Below are 21,764 nucleotides of genomic sequence, written 5' to 3' on the forward strand. Positions count from 1 at the left end.
GGGTTTTCTGGTTGATAGCCATTATTATTGCACTATGGCCAGATAATACTCATGGGATAATTTCAGTTCTTTTGCACTAACTTAAGCATATTCCATGGCCTACTATATGGTCTATTTTGCAAAGCATGCCATGTACAGCTGTGCAGCTACAGAATTTGTATTCCAGTGCTGTGGGATAAAACACTGTACACATCAAATAAGTTAATTTCTTCCTAGGTTTGGTGTGGTTCTGATAATTTATTGTTGATTTCTTGTTTAGTTGATCTTCTATTAGTGACAGTAAAATATTAAGGTCCCTCACAATGATTGCATTAGTACCTATTGATTTTTCATGGGTGTTAATATTTGCTTTATGAAGTTGATTGCATTGATGTCTGGTGACTATATTGTCATGATTGTTATCTCTTTTGCTTGGAATTTTCCTTTAACACATATGCAGTGAACTTATCTCTTTTGTTGAGTCAATCACTTGAAGTTTACATTTTCAGTGAATTGAATAATTATCTCTGTTTTTCCCATGTTCCCTTCACTTATTGTTTTTCCATCATTTGATTTTCAATTAAAGAATTCTTTTTCTAGGGAAATATGTTTCATGAATGCAGTATATTTTTGGATCTCACTTCTTGATCCATTCTGATAGTCTGAGCCTTTTAATTGGTCAAATGAGACAATTTACATCAATGGTTGTAACATCTATATGGTTTATCATTCTCATACTATTTTCCTGTAATTTGTACCCTCTCTATTTTCTTTAGCAGTTTGCTCTGGCCAATAGTTTCTTTCTTTTGGTGTTCATGGAATTGTATCTCTATTATCTCTTTTAAAATATCCTTTAGAGCATTTTGGAGAGCTAGTTTGGAGACCAAACTGTTCACTGGTAGAAAGATAGCAACTTTAGTAAGTGGAACTTGAAAAACTGGCTTTCCACATGCCAAAGAATAAAACTTGACCCATGTCTCTCAGCAGACACCAAACTAAACTTGAAAATTAATAAAAATTAATAAAAAATTCATACAGTTGTCCCTTAGACAAAGAACTGATATATAGAATGCATAATGAATACAATAAAAATCAGAGGAAAATTTAAAGAACCATCTAAAATAGAGCACGTGAAATGAATACATAATTCTCAAATGAAGAGTTATAAGTGGAAATAAATATACAAAACAATATTCAGGGCCAGGGATTTAGCTCTGCAGCATAAGCCCCTGCCTGGCAAGTGTAAGGTCATGGGTTTGAACTCCAATACCCCCCCCAAATGTTCAATAGCATTGAGCATTTGAGATCTGCAAACTAAAACAATACTGGGATTTCATATCACTCCAGAAAGAATGACTATCATCAAGAAACCAATTGCTAATAAATGCTGGAGGAGCTATGTGGAAAAAAGAATCCTTTCTCCTCCATTGGTGTAGACTGGCGCTTATAGTGTAACACAGATTTGCTAAACTTCTGGTCCACTGACATCATCAGCCAGATAATTCATTGTGATGTGGACTATATTCTGCATTATGAAACGTTTGGCAACATTTTATTCTCCAGCTACTAAGTTCCAGGTACATTCTCTCCTTTTTTGTTGTGACTATCAAAAATGTCTTGAGATATTTTCAACTTTTTCCTGGGGGGAGAAACAAATCACTTATTTAAGAATTATTGGTTTTAAACAGTATATCTTGCTATAGAAACTAAACAAGTATTCGGTTCTGGTAAAGGTATCGTTACAAGTACTAAACATATATATTTTGAGAGGAGACCATTTGAAAGTGAATTATTTTATTCTGTTTCATAATTCTTAAAAACAAGGTTTATAATCCTAGAGGAAAATCATAAATAGTATTCATATGAGTGTGTATCTGTAGAGGCATTATTGTAATTATCATTATCTTACCAAACCAAAAAACAATGGAAACCTTGAACTTGCAAGCCAAATAGAATATATTGCGATCTTCCTAAAAGTCATTTTCAATAAAATCCTGATCAGTGGTTTACAAATAATAGATAAATAATAAAATATTTTTGATGTATATTTGCTTTCTACCTCTCCCTCTTTTAGATTAAAAACAATTAATGGTTTAAATAATATGAAATACTCTGAATTAGAAATTTCATTTCATCACTTAAAAATAAGGTGTGCTTAATTTGAAAATAACAGCTCTAAAACCAGCTAACATAATGTAGAATAAATTGATTTTGTTGTTCACTGTAGTAAAGTGAAAATTGAATGTATTGGGTATAAAATTTATGAAATTTAGGAAGATATAAATCCAATTTTAAATTTGTGACTTAGCAGGCTAATTATTGCTGACATTTTGAAACTATAGAAGTAATCCTTTGTCTTAGTTCCTGATGCAATGTAATTATTTCACTAGGTTTGTTTTCACATCTTGAAACTCTTCATGAAATAAATTTTAAATTCCAGGAAACCACTGAGCTCCACAATCTGTTTTTTCCATGAGAAAATCTGAAAGCGTCTGAACATGGTTTCATAATGCAGTTGATTGACCATCCATTTAATTCGGTTTCTCTGGTGTCCCAGAAAGCAGCCTGCCTGACATTTTAAATTAAATATTTTGGGGTATTCTTAATCATTTTCCTTAATACTAATAAGATGAATGTTCTTGGATAACAAACAACTTATTTCTTTTTCATTCATTCTTTTCATTGGATCCAAACCATTAGGAAAGGAAAGTATATTTTGTATTCCTGGAATAAATAGCACATTCAGTATTCAGCCATGAAGAGGAGCTAATAGGAGTTTATTATATTGATTTAGAAATTTGAGTTCAGACATTTTTCTAATTTTCCTTGTCACAAAGAGCAATTTTAACTGTATTATAGGTTAACTTTACAATAACTTTATTCAATTCTGCTTTGATTGGCTTTCTACAAAAAAGTAACATAATCCACTTTAAATTATTTTAAAATGAGTAGTCAAAAGCATTTAAGCACTGATTATCAGAAAATAATTTTTGGATAACATATCTTTTTATATTGTTAGAATGTTATTTATTTTCTACACAGTGATCCTGGCTTAACATAGTCTTTTTTCTTTTAGAATTGGATTTTTATAGAGAATATGAATATATACCCAAAAGGTTTTTTAGAAAACATGTGTTTAAAGATAGAGAATATGTATTTGATTTGAAAATTCTTTGAAGTTAAAAGCCTGTGTTCTCAATAGTTTTGTATAGATTATTAAATAGAAAGCAAATACCCAGAACCAGCTCTGAGCCTTGATGAAAGACTTTGTAGAAGTTATAGTCTTATAAAAATATCTTCAAACTCAGAAAGTCTCAGAGGTGATTATCCAGGCAGTTTGGGCCTGTGATTGATTGCTTTTAGCACCACGTCAGAATTCTGTGAACAAAAGCAAAGTTAAAAACTTAAGTCTAGACATGAGGTCATCATTCTGCATTAACACTTCCCACGAATAAAAGTGATATCCTAGTAATTAAAACATAGGCATACTTTGACAAAATTTTTGATCGAAAACTTACTTATTCCTAACTGAATTTCTTATAATTCCTGAAGCCAGAGTTTTATCTTGAGAATTTCCTGAAAGATCAATTTCTGTTATTCAAACCCTACCTATTTCAGTCCTCACTACTCCCACTTTCTATTGGCATTCTTTAAGGTGTTGGAATTCTATTTGCATTGTCTTACTTCCAGGATCAACATTAACAAATTGTTTTGTTTTCTTTCTCTGGAGCAAGCTTTGCTGTACCTTTGCCAAGATGAAAAAGACCCAAGCCTGGCAATTATGGTAAATTAGCATCTGTAGAAACATCCAAATCCAACCAAGCAATCATCTGTGTTACTCTAAATAGTTCTGAATCAACAGGGCTATTGCTTGTGGATAGCCAGAAAACTCAACACTAACTTACTCCTGAAAGAAGAGAACATTTATTTCATAGGTTGCATAATTTCATAGGTTTAATATTCCCAAAATGGTTTCGGGCATGTGCTTCTTTTCTTTCTAGTTTTATCCTTCCCATTGCTCATGATGTACATCTAAAATAACTCTCAAAGCCTCATACATTTGGATGAAGATTGCATTATGGCGTGCTACTATGTCTTGGTGTTAGGAAGGGTCAAGTCAGAAAAGGTGGGTCTCCAGGAGCATGCCTTGGAAGATACATGTCTTTCTCAGTCACCTCCCTTTGCCCATTGCTTTCTAGCTGAGATGAAGTGAACAGCTTTTCCTCTGATTTATCTTGCTTCCAAGACTTTCCTCATTAGATGTAGTTGACTGTGGACTGCAACTGTGAGCCCAAATAAAACTCTCTTACTTTAAATTGTGGGTCTTGAGTATTTTGTCCCAGCAATGAGAAAAATGACTAAGACACAGTTTTTGGCATAATTTCTCTTTCATGTTTGAAAATGTCACTAGGTCTCATACTTTCTACAAATTTTGATTTAATTCACTGACACAGTAACATCGTGAAAAGATAGCATGGGACACAGGTAGGACTACATCCTTCCATATTCACAGTTAGATCAAAACTAACCTAATACCATTTTTACTGGTTTTTTTGTTTTTTTTTTTGAAAAAGTTTCATATTTTTCATAGAGTGATCAAATGGCAGTATTTGGACAATCTGTGATATATCAACCCTCAGCTGGATAAAAGTGTTGCTCTCTTACCCAAGGCAATGTGCCAGGCTGCAAATTTCAAAGTACAAGTACATCTGCATCAAATGTGAACACATCCAAAGGGGTGAAAATATAGTATTTTTTAAAAAAATATAATTTTGATCATGCCTTGGAAAGACATTAAGATAAGAGACCTTCCAAAATTTCTCCAGAAAATGACAAAGATGATGGAATAGGTGTGTTCGAAGTGAGGGGCAGTATATTGATGAGGAATGATGAGAATATATATTTAACCTTAATAAATTGGTTGTTGCTGTTGTTATTGTCTTCTTGAGATAAAGTATTGCTATGCAGTTCAGCTGGTCTTGAACTCACTTTGTAGCCCAGGTTTCCCTTGAACTTGCAATGATTCTCCGGCCTCAACCTCCTGAGCGCTGGGATTACCAGCATGCACCACCACACCCAGCTTAATGAGTGTGTTGAAAGTTTAGACATTTACCATATACTTTGATCTCCCCTTATACTGAGATCATTAACCAGGAAATAGTAGTCAAATTTCCCATATATATATGGAATTTGGAATTGCATAAATATGAAACTAGTATACTAATTGCAGATAGAGATATCTATGTTTTTGCTAATGCTATTACTTTTGGCTACTTATTCAATTTTTCTTCTTGCTTCAGTGTTTTCTGATGCCAGATTATATTCCTGTTCTGGAGATCTCATAATTTAGTTAACCATGGCAATTAAGTATGAGTTATCATGACATGTCATTCCTAGGTGAAACTTTTAAGTATTCCATGATTTCCCATGTATTTTTCTCTCATTCACAGTGACTTTGAATTAATCCACTTAAAGACTGTATATCAGAATCAAGGTTAGTTGGCACACAATGAGACTGATATGTATAGTATTATTGTTTGAGTAAGATATAACCATTTGTTTATATGTCACTAAAAATAATTGTTTCAAGAGCATACCTGCTCAGATTCTGACTGATATAATATTTTTTATTTTGAAACTGCTGATCAAGAACTTTTGTGATCAAATTAAGAAAGAAGATAAAGTAATTAAAGTGCTATAAAATTTTATAAGTCAATTTTTTATCATTCATTTTAAGGTTTGAAAAACTAATACATTAGTTTAGGTCATTTGATAGAAAAAACACATAAAGAAAATAGGCATTATCTAAGATCCTTTATCTTAAATTAACTAAAAATACTCTTGTGGATGAGACTTCATGATCCTGAAGAGAAATATACTGTCATGCATCTTTAGATATCACGTTGTTCAAGCCTCCTCCATCCTCCTGTATCGTGTATCCCATTAACCTTGAGAGTTCTCAAGAAATAAGTATTGTTGAATTTTCTCTAAAGGAATCTTTATCACATAGTCTGTTTCCTTTTTTACATGAATGATATAGCCCATTAGGTAGCACTGTTCCCTGAGCTTTAAACCAAGCACGAAAAGGGCACATTACTTAACACACCACTCCTCTCCACTATTCCAATCAGACTACCTGGGTTTGGGGGAGCAAAGGTCATTAAGCTTGAGGGATAAACGAAAAGCTTTAAACAAAGATAATTTAAAACATCTCAAACCATTGTTCAATCCAAGTAGATTTTTGGGTGCAACTTTTGGAATGCATCTTTATAGTGCAGCCAGTGATACAATTTTAGAATATTTTTCTGAGGGGAAAAACCTGTTAGGCCTGATGCATGTATGAAATTTATACTCTACTTTATATTTCAAGTTTTTCCTCAAAATGGAAATTAAAATTAGTCACTGGTACAGAGTTTTGATCAGTTTTGCATTTCTTAAGAGATTTGATGTTTAGTCTGTTAATATCAGACCCCTACATACCATTTTTTCTTTATAAGTGTAATAAATAATTTAGAGCCACATGTACTCTGTATACCACTGGATATGGAGTGTCTGCCTCACAGCCGCCCTTTGTCTGCACACCATTCCTGGTCATTCATCTATGAGTCTTCCCATTTCCTTACTTTGCTTTGTCCTTTGATACCTTTTTCAATCATTTAAAGCTCTCACAGATGTTTCTTTGAAAAGAGGAAACTTCAGTAATTATTTTGGCATAGATAGCTGGTCTGAATGCACAGGATTTTATATTTGTAGAGATTCTACTGAATTCAAATTCTCCTTGCTTAAGAATGTTAAATGTGACCCTATAAAGACCAGTGACAGCCATAGATTTTCTATTGCTTTCCTTTTGAATCTACTACATCTATCTCAGTAACATCCAAAGAACACAGACAGTGAAGTATTACAGCTTCCCACATATTCTACTACCAATTCAGTGTTATGTAGTCTGAGTCTGTGAATGACAATTACCCTTATTTTAACCCTTGATTTTGACCTTAAAATGAATTCTTTTTGCTAACAATACATATAACAATGCATTTAAAATAAAATATGCCTATATATATAATAAGAAAAGATCTAAATACAAGATAAGTGTAATATATGTTTGTAGTGCTTGATAAAGCAGGTTTAGTAAAATAGTAATGGTAAAACAATAGAGAATATTAAGACTTTCATTTTAAACCCTTTGCAACATTGATACATTTTTGAAAATTTGAGGGAAATTATTGAAAATCATGATCAGTTTTCTAAATTTTGAGTCATTTAGGAATATAAATAGAAAATTGAATATTGATGTCTGATTTCTGTGTACAATGTAAACCTATGATGTAAAAAAAGTCAGAGCACAACGATGATTTGCTCTAGAGTGCTCTATGACTTGAATATCTGAAAAGCTATTTGGATATTTCTGATTTTTACATGGAAGTTATATGTAAATCAACTTCTTAGACAATTTAAATACAACAATTACTATAATATAAATAGATCTCAAATTACTTAGTAAAAGTGGAATCCTCAGAAGTATAACTGAGTGAAATAGCATAAATAGCCTGGAGATTTTTTTCTTTTTTTCTGTTAAGGCAAATAAGATTTTTGTCGTGTTAGGATTTCATCCATATTGTTAGCTCCAAGGCAGAAATAGGATGTTGACTAGGAAGGTGAAAATTTGAAAGAAAACTGACGAGTCCATGGAAGCCTCTAAGGAGAAGATAGACAGATAGACAGAGAGACAAAGAGACAGAGAAAGAGACAGAGAGAGCATTCAGGGATAAGAACACTTTCTTCAAGGTCATCTCCGGTGACCAACCCCCTTCAGTTAAACCGTATTGACGAACAGTATATTTAGTTAAGGGTGCAAATATCTTCTGAACTCCTCAACTCTGAACACATGATACTTTTGAGGTACTAAACCATAATAGTGTCTCACTGAATTCATAGCTAAAATTATTCATTATAAAAATTTACTTTCTTGATTTTTATTTAATGTTAATGTTGATGTGTTAGATGATGTGTCGTCCATTGTGATAGAAGCAATGATGAATTTTTATATTTAAAAAATTATAGTAAAAATCACATGATGTTAATTCCTCTCAAAATGCTCACCCTAGCTTTGAAAACACTTATTTCATTGTTCTTGCAAACTTCTGAAGCAGCTCTGGAAGGCCTGTGTGGTTTTTAGTTGTTCTATCAAGGGTGCTGGACATCCTGAATTGATTTAAAACATTTGTCTTTCATGATCATTTTGATTTGCAGAAGAGCCAGCAATCACAGAAATGTCAGATTCTGTGAATAAAGTAGATAATGACCTACTGTAACTATTTAAAATAGAAAATGACCTACCAAAAGTGACATCTGACAGAGTAATATCAGGGCAGAGGATGAAGCCATTTGCCTATCTTGGCTTGCTTTTTATGTACATCATTTCTCTAATGCTCTAATAAGCCTTCTAATATCAAAATTCATTGTAGTGTTCCTGGGCACAAACTCAGCTCATACAATTCCATTAAGGTCAGAAAAGACAACTAATATCACCTTGATTTTGATACTGATTAGCACACTTTTTCACATAAGGAAAAACGAGTGATGTGATGTCCTTTTAGAAATCTGAAACTAGGCCCCAGGAGAGTAATCACCAGTTTCACGTCCAATGATGACATGTTTTGTAAAATGAAAGCTGAAGGAACATTGCTTTTGTTTAACAGCTAAAATGTATGAAACAAATTTTGTACTCATTCACTTTGAAGTCAAAACTTTTGTTAAAATGATTTTGAATAATTCCATAGTTAAAACTTGTCACACAGGATTTCTAAAGTTTGGCACGCTGCTTATCATAAGGGAGATCCTCGTCTTTCCACTGAATGGCATTTGGCAGCAACGTTCATTATGCTTTTGACTATTCCTATAATTTCCATATATTCTGTTATTCTATGTCCACCAGGCTTGGGCTACCACACCCAAGTTAGAGAGACAAAGGATGACAGGCGAAAGGAGAGAATATCTTTGTCTACGGGCCACAGGACTGTGGCTGACTGGAAGGAAGCCACACACTGCCTGAAACTTCCAGGTATACTGAGGAACAACAAAGGCATAGAATTTTGCTGAGTTGAGCACAGATGTTTGTTTTAGGTAGCAAGGCAAGCAAGCCAAACACAGAGACAGTTTGGCTCAATATATAACTTTTAACTGATCATCTCCAGGAGTTTCCTTATTTTTCCCCATAATATACAGCTTTGCTTGAGCAGGCAAAACAACCCATACTCAGGACATTTCGACTTCTGGAGTCCGCAGTCTTTTGATTCCGAATCCAACCCAAGCACATATCAATGCACTGAGTGTCACAGGAACACCACAGATGTTCAAAAATTAAGTATTCTTTAGTTAATTTTGGAAAATAATTTAAACGACTGATTTTTCTAGAAACAACTTCTCAGTGATACAAAGATACTTTCTCAACTAGTTTTTTGCTTCTTTATTTAAAAAGAAGTTTTTAAAAATTTTATTTTATTTTAAAAATTATTAAAGATTAAAATAAAAGAGGACATAACAACATATGTCAGAACAGAACAATTTAAGCAACATAGTGTTTTACCACAAGACAATCTGACATAACAGTATCTACCATGGTGTCTCTTTCCTTGAAATATTTGAGTATACCTTCATATACTATAGTATCAGACCTAAAAAGACAGTGTAAAAACATTCAAGAGAATGAAAGTATTACAGAATATTGAGAACAAACTAATAGAAAATGAACAATGGTTTCTATATTATCTCCTTGTCTATAAAAATTTGTTTATACAATCACATATAATAAAATTCAATAAGATACAACATGATAAAACTGATGGAGGCAGAAGGACAAAAGATTGGTGGGACTTCAAAACAGGATGATAATAAATCAGCATTAGCTATTATAATGTCTTGTTTTCTTCAAAATACTTATTCATACCATCTCCGACAATAAAATCAAACACTCAGAATAAAATCATTACAATTAATGAATGAAAACATTATAAGGCTTCAAAGCAATATAATGGGGAATCATGATTACCACATACTTTTATATATTCTTACCATTTCTTACACGAGGGAAACTATTCAGTATTTATTCATGTGAGTTTGATTTATTTCACTTATGAGTATGGTCTCAAGCTGTGCCCATTTATTTATAAATATATCAATGAGGTCATTAGAGAAATGCAAATTAAAACCACACTGAGATACCATCTCACTCCTGAAAGAATGGCCAGGATCAAGAAAACCGACAACAAATGCTGGAGAGGCTGTGGGGAAAAAGGAACTCTCCTGCACTGCTGGTGGGAGTGTAGACTGGTACAGCCTTTGTGGAGATCTGTCTGGAGATTTCTCAAAAAGTTGGGACTGGAAATCCCATTTATTCCAGCTATTCCACTTCTAGGCATATTCCCAGAAGAACTGAAAGCATCATACCACAGTGATATATGTGCACCTATGTTTATAGCAGCATAATTTGTAATCGCCAGATCTTGGAAACAACCCAAGTGCCCATCAACTGAGGAATGGATAAAAAAGTTGTGGTATTTCTATACAATGGAGTATTATTCAGCTATAAAGAAGGATCACATTGAGATATTTATCAATAAATGGGCGCAGCTTGAGACCATACTCATTAGTGAAATAAATCAATCTCGCATGTGTGAATACCGAATAGTTTCCCTAATGTAAATAATGATTCAAATATATAAAAATATGTGGTAATCATGATTCCCCATTAGGTGGCCTTGAAGCCTTATAAAGTTTTCACTCATTAATTAGAAAGGCTTTATTCTGGGCTTCTTGATATGAAAATATTTGAAGCTAGAGTATATGAAGTTTTATCCAAATATTTCAAGGAAAAAGACACTATGGTAACTACTATTAAGTCAGGTTATAAGGTGGTGAAGTACTAGGTTGTTGAAACAGTCATGCTGTGACCTCTATTGTTATATTGTTATGTCCTGTTTTATCTCAATCTCCCCCTTATTGTTGCAAAAAAAATTATTTAGTCATTTCTTATGTTTGTCTTAATTAAAGAAAAAATTCAAAAAAATTAGGATATATAAATAGTAACTCTTTTCGATTTCCTATTAACTTGTTTTGAAGTCCTGTAGTACTCCCACGATTCTTGTTTTGACTGATTAGACTCTGTTCCATTCTATATGATAGTATCAAGTTTGAAGACATAGGCAACTACTTTGAAGACAATAAGATTCACTAAGATACCCATTCTGGTTTGACTATTGTCTTCTTTGGAAGTCCTGTAATGTTTACAATGCCTAAGTTTTATTGGTCTTGTTCTCTACTGTTTTGTCCAACTTTATAATATCTAATAAGATAGACAATTCTTTTTAAGGAAACAAGGGACAACGTTGATAACCATTGTTGATAAACTTGTACTCTGTTCTACACCATGTGCTATGTCTATCCTTCGTATTGACTGACAGCTTTGTTTTGCCATATTTGACTGTATTCTTCCCCCCCCCCAAAGAAAGTAATAAGCACTAAGGAGTAATAAAATCCAAGATGTGTAAATTTTGTTGTAAAAAAGAGAGGGAAAAAAAAAAAAGAAAAAGAGCTCTAACGGATATAACAGCAAGTGTGTTTGGGGGTGTTAAATAGCTGACTTTATCAATGTTTTTGGAACATTGAACACAGCTGTTTGCAGTCTCCCTGTTTGAATGTTCACCTTGTGTTCTTTGATACTGTGATTTGAGGAACTATTTTCAGGAAGATAGTGTGTAATCTACTAGCAGGTAATTTCTTACTGTTATGTTGTTTTGTTTTGTTTTGTTTTGTTTTGTTTTGTTTTGTTTTGTAGTTCTGTATTGCGTGTACCCTTACGCCACTTTGGTTTGTTTTGTGTTTTTCTCTTTTTCCTCTTAAATAAAAATAAATAAATAAATAAATAAATAAATATATCAATGTGATCATTCTTTATGGCTGAGTAGTACTCCATTGTATAAAAATACCACATCTTTTTTATCCATTCCTCAGTTGATGGACAGTTAGGTTGTTTCCAAGAGATGGCTATTACAAATTGTGCTGCTATATACATGAGTGCACATATATCACTGTGGTATGATGTTTTCAGTTCTTCTGGGAATATACCTAATGGTTGCACTAGTCTACACTCCCATCAACAGTGAAGGAGAGTTCCCTTTCCCCCACAGCCTCTCCAGCTTTGTTGTTGGTAGTTTTCTTGATCCTAGCCATTCTGTCAGGAGTGAGATGGAGCCTCAGTGTGATGTTCAAGATTTTAATTTGCATTTCTCTAATGAGTAATATTGATGAACATATTTTAATGTATTTTTTGCCATTTATATTTCTTCACCTGAGAATTATGTATTCATCTTAGATGCCCATTTTTGGATCGAATCCTTGAGTTTTGGGGGTCTGATTTTTTAAAATTCTTTATATGTTTTAGACAGAAGTCCTTTGTCTGAGGGACAGTTCACTAAGATTGTTTCCCAGTTTGGAGGTTTTCTTTTCATTACGCTAGAGATTTCTTTTGATGTGCAGAAACTTTTTAATAAGACATGATCCAGTTGTTATTCCCATGTGGTTTTATTCCTATTAGTTTGTTACTTCGATATTTTACTTTTGTATTTGAGGACTGTCAGAGCTTTTAGTATACAGCGATGTACAAAATTTACATTTACACTTCTTTCTGAGTACTTGTGCTCAGCTAGTTTTTGCTTCATTGACTCAAGTAAATATTTATCTATGGTATCTGGCTTTTGGCAATTCTGTCTATTAAAATTAATAATATTTATAAATATATAATATATAACATTATATATTTATTATATAACATCAGTATTTATCTATAAATGATACTGTTGACATATTTATCTATGTGTCAAATTATTTTCTAAATAATTATCCCATTGTCTGAACTCTTTTGGTAAAAATCTTTCTTTTAGTTTATGTCACCCATCCATTTTAGAATGTCTGCTTCTCAAATCTTTTGGAAACACAAACAAATATTGTATATTTTTAATGGATTAAAACCTGGTGGTCAACTTAACAGCAGCTAAATTACATCAGCATGGCTCTGAGCATAAATATTTTACTTAAGGAAATTTGCCAGCATAAATAGGAGAAGAAGAAGCACTACACTGAGATGCACTGAGGTGTGTTGAGGCATTGTGGGCTTTTCTATGTGTTGCTGTTTGAGTCTTTGTGTTTTTGGTCAAGCCCTAGTTTTCACATCGAGATTTTTTTTTTTTTTTTTTTTTTTTTTTTTTTTTGCTCTGGAGAAGAACACATGTGCAGCTTGGTCTACAGGATAAATTCGTCATGCTGGCTTCCTGGCATGTACTCGACTGTGCTTGTCACTGGAGGAACTTAGGGCCTTTGTGTCACTGAGAATGGCTGTTATGCTTTTTAGGACAGCCCTGGTCTTTGTTGTGAATGTGACTTCCCAGCTCCAGCATAGAATCCCCTTCCCATCAGCACATTTCTTTCATCCCCTGGCATGGACTTATGGCTTCCACCACTGACCTTTGGAACTTTCCAGCATGGATCCATAAAAGGGACTGGCATGAGTCCTTCTTGTGGACTCTAGACTGCCGGTTGGACTTGTGGGAGGCATTGTGATGAGCTCTGGGTCTTCATCTGGACTTTTGTGGGACATTGATTTGGGATTTAGGCCCTTGACTAAATATTCTGTGTCTTTGGTACTGTGGATAGATATCCTGAATTTTCTAGTGTTGACTCTAGGCGACCATCATAAATAATATTATGAACTCTCTGTCCTGATTCTAATTCTTCTCTGCACAATCCCTGACTAACAATATTTAATTCACTTCAAATATCTCTCAAGGTCAAAACATTATTTCATGATGGGAAAATACATATTTTATATATGTATATGTCTTCTTATGTAATCTCACAGTATCCTGGAATTAATATTTTTTTTTATTTAAAGAGAAAGAAACAAAAAAAAAACATGGAGAGAAAAAGAGTAGAGATGATTCAGAATTAAAGAAAAATAAACAGTAAGAAATCACCAGTTAATAAGTTACATATTACCATCCTAGAAATAGTTGTTAAGGTTACAAAATTAAAGTATGTAAAGTGACATTCAAATAGTTCTGCTCAATGAACAAACAGTTCTGCTCAATGAACCAACAAAAAATTAGTAATATTGTTATCAGTCCCACACACTTGTTTTTTATCTTAAAGTGGGTAAGACTAAACATATCAAAACAGAACAAAACAGTTCAAAAAGAAACAGTTTAAAGAAATACAGATTTCAAAGCAAGTTCACTGGGTATCTTCACTATCTATCTTATTGTCTCTAGTTTTCTTCCAAATTGTTGGCCCCATCTTCACACATAGTGCATATAATAGAACTCATCAAATCATTACAAGATGATGAAGGCTTTTTAGGTCTTCAAGATCTGACACTGGGGAAGACAATAATAAATACCATAGTGTCTCTCATTCTCTTCATAGTAGCTATCCTTATCTTTACGTACGCTGAAATTGAACTTAAGAGACTAGACTAATATCATTCTGAAGAGTGAATAATAGTATTGCTAGATTTTATATCATAATGCTACCGAAGTGCATTGGGTTCCCTAGTGACTCTTCTTCTTCAGAGTATCTGTTCATTACATCTTGCATTGTATAATCTGTTCCTGTTAATAGCTTAAAAAAATTCTTCCCATGTGTGAATTTCTACATGTATATCTATCCTCTCTGTGATCTACTGGGGTTACTATGCTTTCTCTTGTTATTTTCAATAGACTTGTCCACATCATCAGGCTTAATGTAGTTAAGCATAGATTACATAGCTATTTTTATAAAAACACAACTTTGAAAGCATTGTAGGACTTGAGAGTGGTTAATAATCAAACCCAGTACCAGATATCTTTTACATCTTGTCATCTTCAGAGTCGATGTCTTTACTTTTAGACTTGAAATACTATCAAGTATACCAAATTCAAATAAAATCAGCCAAGGCAAAACTGTGGTCTAACAAACCAGATTCAAATAAATAAGTCATAGTAAAACAATGTAAGTAATTCAGGGTTTCAGTTTAAGTTAGTAGGAAATTAGGATAGTTACCATGGTATAACCTGCTATTTTTGGGTTAGATGTCTGTGCCCTCAAATCTGATATGAGTGGACAGACCAGAGCAAAATAAATTCAAACTAAACAGAGCAAAAAGACTACTGTGACTTTTAAATCCTGATACACTATTAACAATGACCTCTGCCTTCCCTTTTTAGGCTCTTTTTCACCTTTCCCCTTCTCAGGATGCTTTGTATGTTTTGGGTCTCACTAGCCCCTTAGTTTTTAGATTAGGGGGCCAGCCTGTTGTCTGAGTGTTGCTGAACATTTCTACCCCTGAGCTTGATCTTGAGCTGTACTCCTTTACTCACTAAAGTTATAGGATTTTTCTTCCTTCCAGCTGTATAGTTCTACACTGCCCAAAAATTGCATAGCTTTCCAATCTATCTGATGCTGCTGAATGTGTTGTCCCTATTTTCTCTGGTTTCCTGTTGCATATAGCTTTGCCCTATTCATTGAGACCTCTCTGTCACCTTTGCTGGAATCCTGGTATCCCTTCCTCTTTCTCTCTGAAATGTCCTTCAGCACTCTCCTTAGGGTTAGGTTGGTGGCCACAAACTCCCACAGTTCCTCCTTGTCTTGGAAGCATCTTATTTCTCCATTAATTTTGAGAGAGAGTTTTGACAGGTATATGAGTCTTGGTTGCATATTATTTTCTTTCAGGACTTGGAATATTTCTCCCTATTCCCTTCTTGATTTAAGAGTTTGTGTTGATAAGTCTGTTGTTATTTTGATAATTTTCCCATTGTAGGTAATCTGCTTTTTTTTCCTCTGGCTGCTTTTAATATTCTGTTCTTTTGGTGGATTTCTGGAATCTTGATTATTATATCTGGTGTAGATCTGTTTTGGTTGTAGGTAGCTGGTGTTTTGTATGCCTCTTTTATCTGGATTTCATTTCTTTTTGCTATACATGGGAAATTTTGCTTTAATATATCTGTGAATATTCTTTGTATTTCATTTTTGGTTGCTACTGCTTCCTCACTCACATTCTTTATTCTTAAATTATGTATCCTATTGTCATCTTCTAGCCTTTGAATTGTTTCTTTCTGGTTCTTTGTTATTTTTAAGAGGTCTTTTCTTTCATGATCATATATGTTAAATCTCTCTTCAAGTTTCAAAAGGCTGGCTTTAGTTTCTGTCAAGGCATTTTGCCAGTGTTCAATGGAGTTTTTAGTTTCTTTGGATCTGTTTCATGTATTCTAAGTTATGCTTAAATTCTTTTCCAGAAGTTTCTCTTTCTTTTCTGATTTCCTCAGTTCTTCCATCTGTGTTCTCTTGGGTGGGGCTTGTCATTTCTTTAATTAATCTCTTTATATCTTGCCTCACTTGGATCAGGAGTACCGCTTTAAATTCATCTATGAGATCATGGAGGTATTTTTTTTTCAGCTGATGCTATGTCCAGTATTGGATGGTTACTGTGCTGGTTCTCTTTTGTATTTACTTTCCTGGGCTTATTTTCCTGGGTTTGGCAGCTGGAGAATTTTTTTTAAATTTCTACCTCTTGTCATTTTTCTGGTTTCTTTCAGATTGGTGTATTCTGGGGGTCACTGGCCCTCTCTGTATTGCTTAGGGTCTTTCCAAGGTGTGCGGACCACAGTTTGTGCTGCCCTCCCCAATTTGCTATTATCTGAGGTAAGGCAGGGATGTAGGAATGGTGCATGCTAGCCTCCAGCCTCTGTGCCAGTCAATCCATGAGTTAGGCTGTACCTTGTGGACATCAGAGTCACAACAATTTTGTATTTGCTTATTGGATCCCAACAGCCCCAGAAGACCCTGCCAGTTCTACTGCACAGGGGTGACTGACTGGTGTCACCATGGCACCGGGCTCTGCCCAAAGCCAAGCTGTTCTCTAGCAGACCTCTCTGTGCCAGGGGTGACTATCTGATGTCCCTGTGGTGCCAGGATCTCCCCAACTCCAAGAGGTCCTCCACCAGTCCTCTCTGTGTCACTGATGCCCCTATGGCACCGGGCTCTGTCCAATTCCAAGATGTCCTCCATGCATCAGCAGCTGCCAAGGGACCCAGACCTTTGCACTCACTGGGAATCAATGCAGATCTTCCTCTTGGGTCCACTGCACACTGTGCCCTGTCTTCACTGTGTTCCCAGCACAGTTTGAATCAGTCAGAAAACTACACAGTGTCCAGCTTCAGAGCCCAGGAGCTTCTGGCAGTCTCCTCTGGTGCAGCCAAGTGGCTCTGGCTGCTTCGCAGAGCCCCAGATCTCAATTTCCAGCAGTCTCCAAGAGCCTGTATAGCTTTTCCCTTTGGATCTATTGCTCACTGTGCCACGGCCTCCTATTAAGGGTCTGGGATTCGCCAGCTCCCATTATGGGCAGCTGTGGTCTCAGAGCGACCTTGGATGTCTGTTCCCACCTAGTTCAGCCCAGAATGGGGCTCAGTGAGCACATCAGGCTTCAGCTCTCGACCCGCACTTTCCCTTCCTCTTCCTAGTTTTATTTTTCCTTTTGGTTACCGCCTTGGTTAATAAGAATTGTTATCCATTCATCTGATCCTCTGCATGTTTTCATATTCTAGCATCTGATCTGATTTCTCCACAGAGACTCTGCATCCAGCCCCCTAGCAAGCCACCATATTTTCTCTGGAATTAATAACTTTAAAAAACTCATTGTAAAACATATTAATATGATGAGTTGATTTTTTAAAGATATGTTTTATACATGAAGGACTGTATGAAAATGATAGTGTATATGTGCAGTATAGGAAGCCAGTGCCTAAGGATTACAGGAAAGGGGCTACCTTTTCTTATGTTGTTGTTCAATTTCTTATTGATAGTAAGTAACCATATTAATCAGAATTTATTTCTTACATTAAAATATATTTCATATCAGTATTCATAATATTTCATTTCAGACACCAGTAAACCACTGCAGAAAGCAAACTATGTGATAACTCCTCTAAGTTTCTTCTTGGATCCCATGAATCAATTTCATTTTTATCTGACTGGCCAAAACTAATAACGTTGAACCAGCATCAAAGCAAAGGTGATATACAATGTTATTAGGTACAATAAAATATCATAACCACTAATAGTAGTGAAAAGCCCAATAATCATTAGGCAAGAAGCAAATATATGAATAAAATGGAGACAATATTGATTCAATAGGAAGAGTAGTCCATTCCCAGAACTCAGGCATCATAACAAAGAGTTATCAAGTATTGAAATTACTAAAGTAGAGCTACAGAATCTAGACAAGTGTGTAAAAATTATAAAGACTAAATATGTTTCTATAAACAAAATGATACCAAAAAAATACAGACCCACACATGAGTGTTTCATATAACTTAGGATGTATTTGGATATTTTAAAATTAAAATATGTATTCCACTGTTTTAAATATCTCATAGTATATAAAAGAAAAATAAATTACCAACAAAAATCTCACAAGTAGAACACATAAAATTATCATCAAAATGTTAGCACATTTAATACAGACATATGATAGAAGAATAAAACTACTTGATCACCTAACCACAGAAAAATATAAATTGACAAACGTTTATCAAACAATCTAAGAATGTCTTATTAACAAGGAAGTTTCAAGTGAAAGAATAGTTTTCTTTGTTTCTCAGAATTTCACCTATGTAATCTCTTCACAAGAAGTGTTGCTTCTAATATAATCTAAAGGGCATTCTTGACTGATAAGTGGCAGTCAGTTTGGACTTTAAGCTATTTCACCTTTCATTTCTCCAAAAGTTAACTCACTTGACCCAGTTACATAGAAAAATGACATGGTGGGAATTTTTACTAAATCAGTTCAATGCTCATAATCATACCATGTAGCATTACTCAATGGTACTTCACAAAAGCTAATGTTTCTGAAATTTCTTAGTATAAAATTTACCAAAATCAGTTTTTTATATATGATATCAATAAGTATTTAAAAACTGAAATACTAAAGACAGCACAATGCAATTATAAATAGTACTTTGCAAATGCAACCTTAGTTAGATCTATTACATGCATACATACATACATATGTGCATGCTAGTACCAAAGAACATGAGATATGGATGTAAAGACTGTTTCTCCTCAGAGTTTTGTACAGGTAAAGTCATATAGATATAAACATTTTTCTGGCCTTAATCATATTTTTTGAGTGTTATCAGGCACATAAGAGAATCCATTAAAAATGGATGGAATATTGTGTTCCTGAGTACGATGACATAATATTGTAAAGATGTTAATGTCCTGTAAACTCTACAAAATTTATATTCATTTCATTTAAAACTCTGATGAAAATTTTGAATGTTTTAAAATTATTCTGATATCACCTAGAGTGACAAATGGTTCATGATAACTAAAGAAAATTTTAGAAGATAAATCATTGTGGGGAATTGATCTATGAGATACTGAACTCTCCTTTATGCTAAGATCAATTAAAGTGCTATTTTATTGATTCAAATATACTAAAGTGGACTAGTAGAATAAAGGGAATAGCAAGAAACTAAACATATTATTTATTCAGAACATAGGAATTGAATTACCAAGTACATAATAGGTTGTAAGTACAATCTAACTAGGTAGCTACAGAATAACTTTGGACGAGCTGAAAAAAAAAAAAAAAAAAACCAAACAGATGAAGCTGCTTAAGTACTGTTTTTAAATAATTTTCTAAATTATTTTAAGTACTTTGGTATCTTTATTATGTTCTATTTTTTGGCAAAATAAATTTTATTTGTCTTTTGTGTTTATTGCCTTAGATTGCTTTAATTTTTTACTATTGATTAAAGACATCTTACTTGCTTTCTTTGTGATATCTAGGATTATGGTGAATACCTTTTCCTATGAATCTGAAATACCATCTCAGTCTACTTATAGATAACAAATATTGATTTAAAATAGTAATTGTGAAGAATTGTCATCGTATGCTGTCTACGTCTGGCATATCTTCAGGTGTTATGATATATCCTGTGGTTATTTTACTCACAAACACTAGTGGCATTTATTTTGAAGAACAGTATCTACTTATCCTTCCCCAAAAGTAATCAAATCAAATGTTTTCCCTCATCCACTTAGTTGGATAATGTTTATATTCTTGTAGATTTCAAAGAGAAGCAAATAATTAAAGTACTCCATAATTATTATTAATTATTGCTCTCTAGTCCAGTAAGATTTCTACATCTAGTGGTCACATGCCTTTTCCAGACAAATGTAAAAATTACACCAGGTGTGGCCCTTGCTGTGGAGAGTGGTCGGAACTGAATATGGATCACGCTTAGGGCCGGAGCAAGGCTAAACTCAGGAACAGAGAATGCCTGAGGAAAGTCTCATGGATAAACTGCTTTAATCTCAAGAACTCTGTGTGCCTGAGACAAGCCACGTGGATGAGCTCTTAGGCAGCGAGAGTTCCAGTGACACTGTCTTCTGAGTGTATAAATAAGTGTACTGCAGTCATCTGAGCTCTCTTCCACTTTCCTCTCACTCCATTTTCCCTGCTTTTGCTGTTTTGTACTCCCTGTCAGGAGAGGGGGCTCCACATGGCCTCAGTTTTCTGTATTGAGACTCTTGTCCTTTTTCTGTCCTCTCGCCATCATTACGCAGGGAACACCAAAAGCTGCATGGGATGTGACACCTCACTTGTTCTCTTTTGCCTAAAAGCAAGCTATGAAGGTTCTTACCAAGGCTTTCCTCTTGTTGCTTGTAAAATTGTTGGTGAATGCTGATACTTTCCAAATGTTTAATTATTGACATCTCTTTACAATTTTTTCAGAAGTGTTGCAAAAATATCATTTAAAAAACCAAAGAAATAAGTAGCATTGACTTTTAACACTACTGCCTCCTAAATTTAATGTTTTTGTTTTGTTTCATTTCATTTGGTACTGGGAATCAAACTCAGAACCTTGGTCTTGCCACACAGGCTCTGTGCCACTGAGTTATATATGGGCCCCCCCTAAATCTGATTTTGAGCAACTATTTTGTTTCATATTATGTAATACTTTAATGAGCCCAAGTGAAACTTCTCCAATTTTGTCTCTAATTTTTAACTTACATTATTGTATTTTTTTTAGAAAATACAACACTTAACTGTCACTATTTACTCAGTCTCTATTATAGCACTAGCATTCCACAGCCAATTAAATATCTGAAACTGTTACTATTTTTTATTTCCCCTTGTCGTCTTAGTTGGATAATATTGATCTTCTTGTAGATTTCAAAAAGAAGCAAATAATTAAAGTACTCCATAATTTTTAAATATTTAAAACTTTTTTCAAGTGGTTACACTTCAGCATATGTCTTTGCTATATGACAATTACATTCTTCTTAGAAAACTGGTTTACATAACACTTCGTAACATTTGAAGAAAAGCTGAAGTGTAAAAGCTCTGATACAAAAAATGTCTAGTGTAAACGCTCTGATCCAAAAAATTTCTGCTAATAAAATATTGCACTATTGTATGATTTTAATATGGTTATCAAAAAGTTTCACATCAAAGGAATTGGTTTTATGTGTTGATGATTTTTATTCATTCAATACTCAGTATCTTCCTAACTTTTCTGTTTTAAGACACTTACTTTTATGTGTTAAGATGAAAGATTTAGGTTAATAATTCCACAAAGTAATTTAATTTTAAATATTAATATGCCTATTGTCTTTTAATTCTATAAATTTTCATAAGCTGTTTTCCTCATTACTATTTAAAGTATATATGTTCATTATTTTGTAAC

Source organism: Cavia porcellus, unplaced genomic scaffold (assembly GCF_034190915.1).
Source record: "Cavia porcellus strain 051 isolate PalLab524CR breed Dunkin Hartley unplaced genomic scaffold, mCavPor4.1 scaffold_5, whole genome shotgun sequence".
Lineage (NCBI taxonomy): Eukaryota > Metazoa > Chordata > Mammalia > Rodentia > Caviidae > Cavia > Cavia porcellus.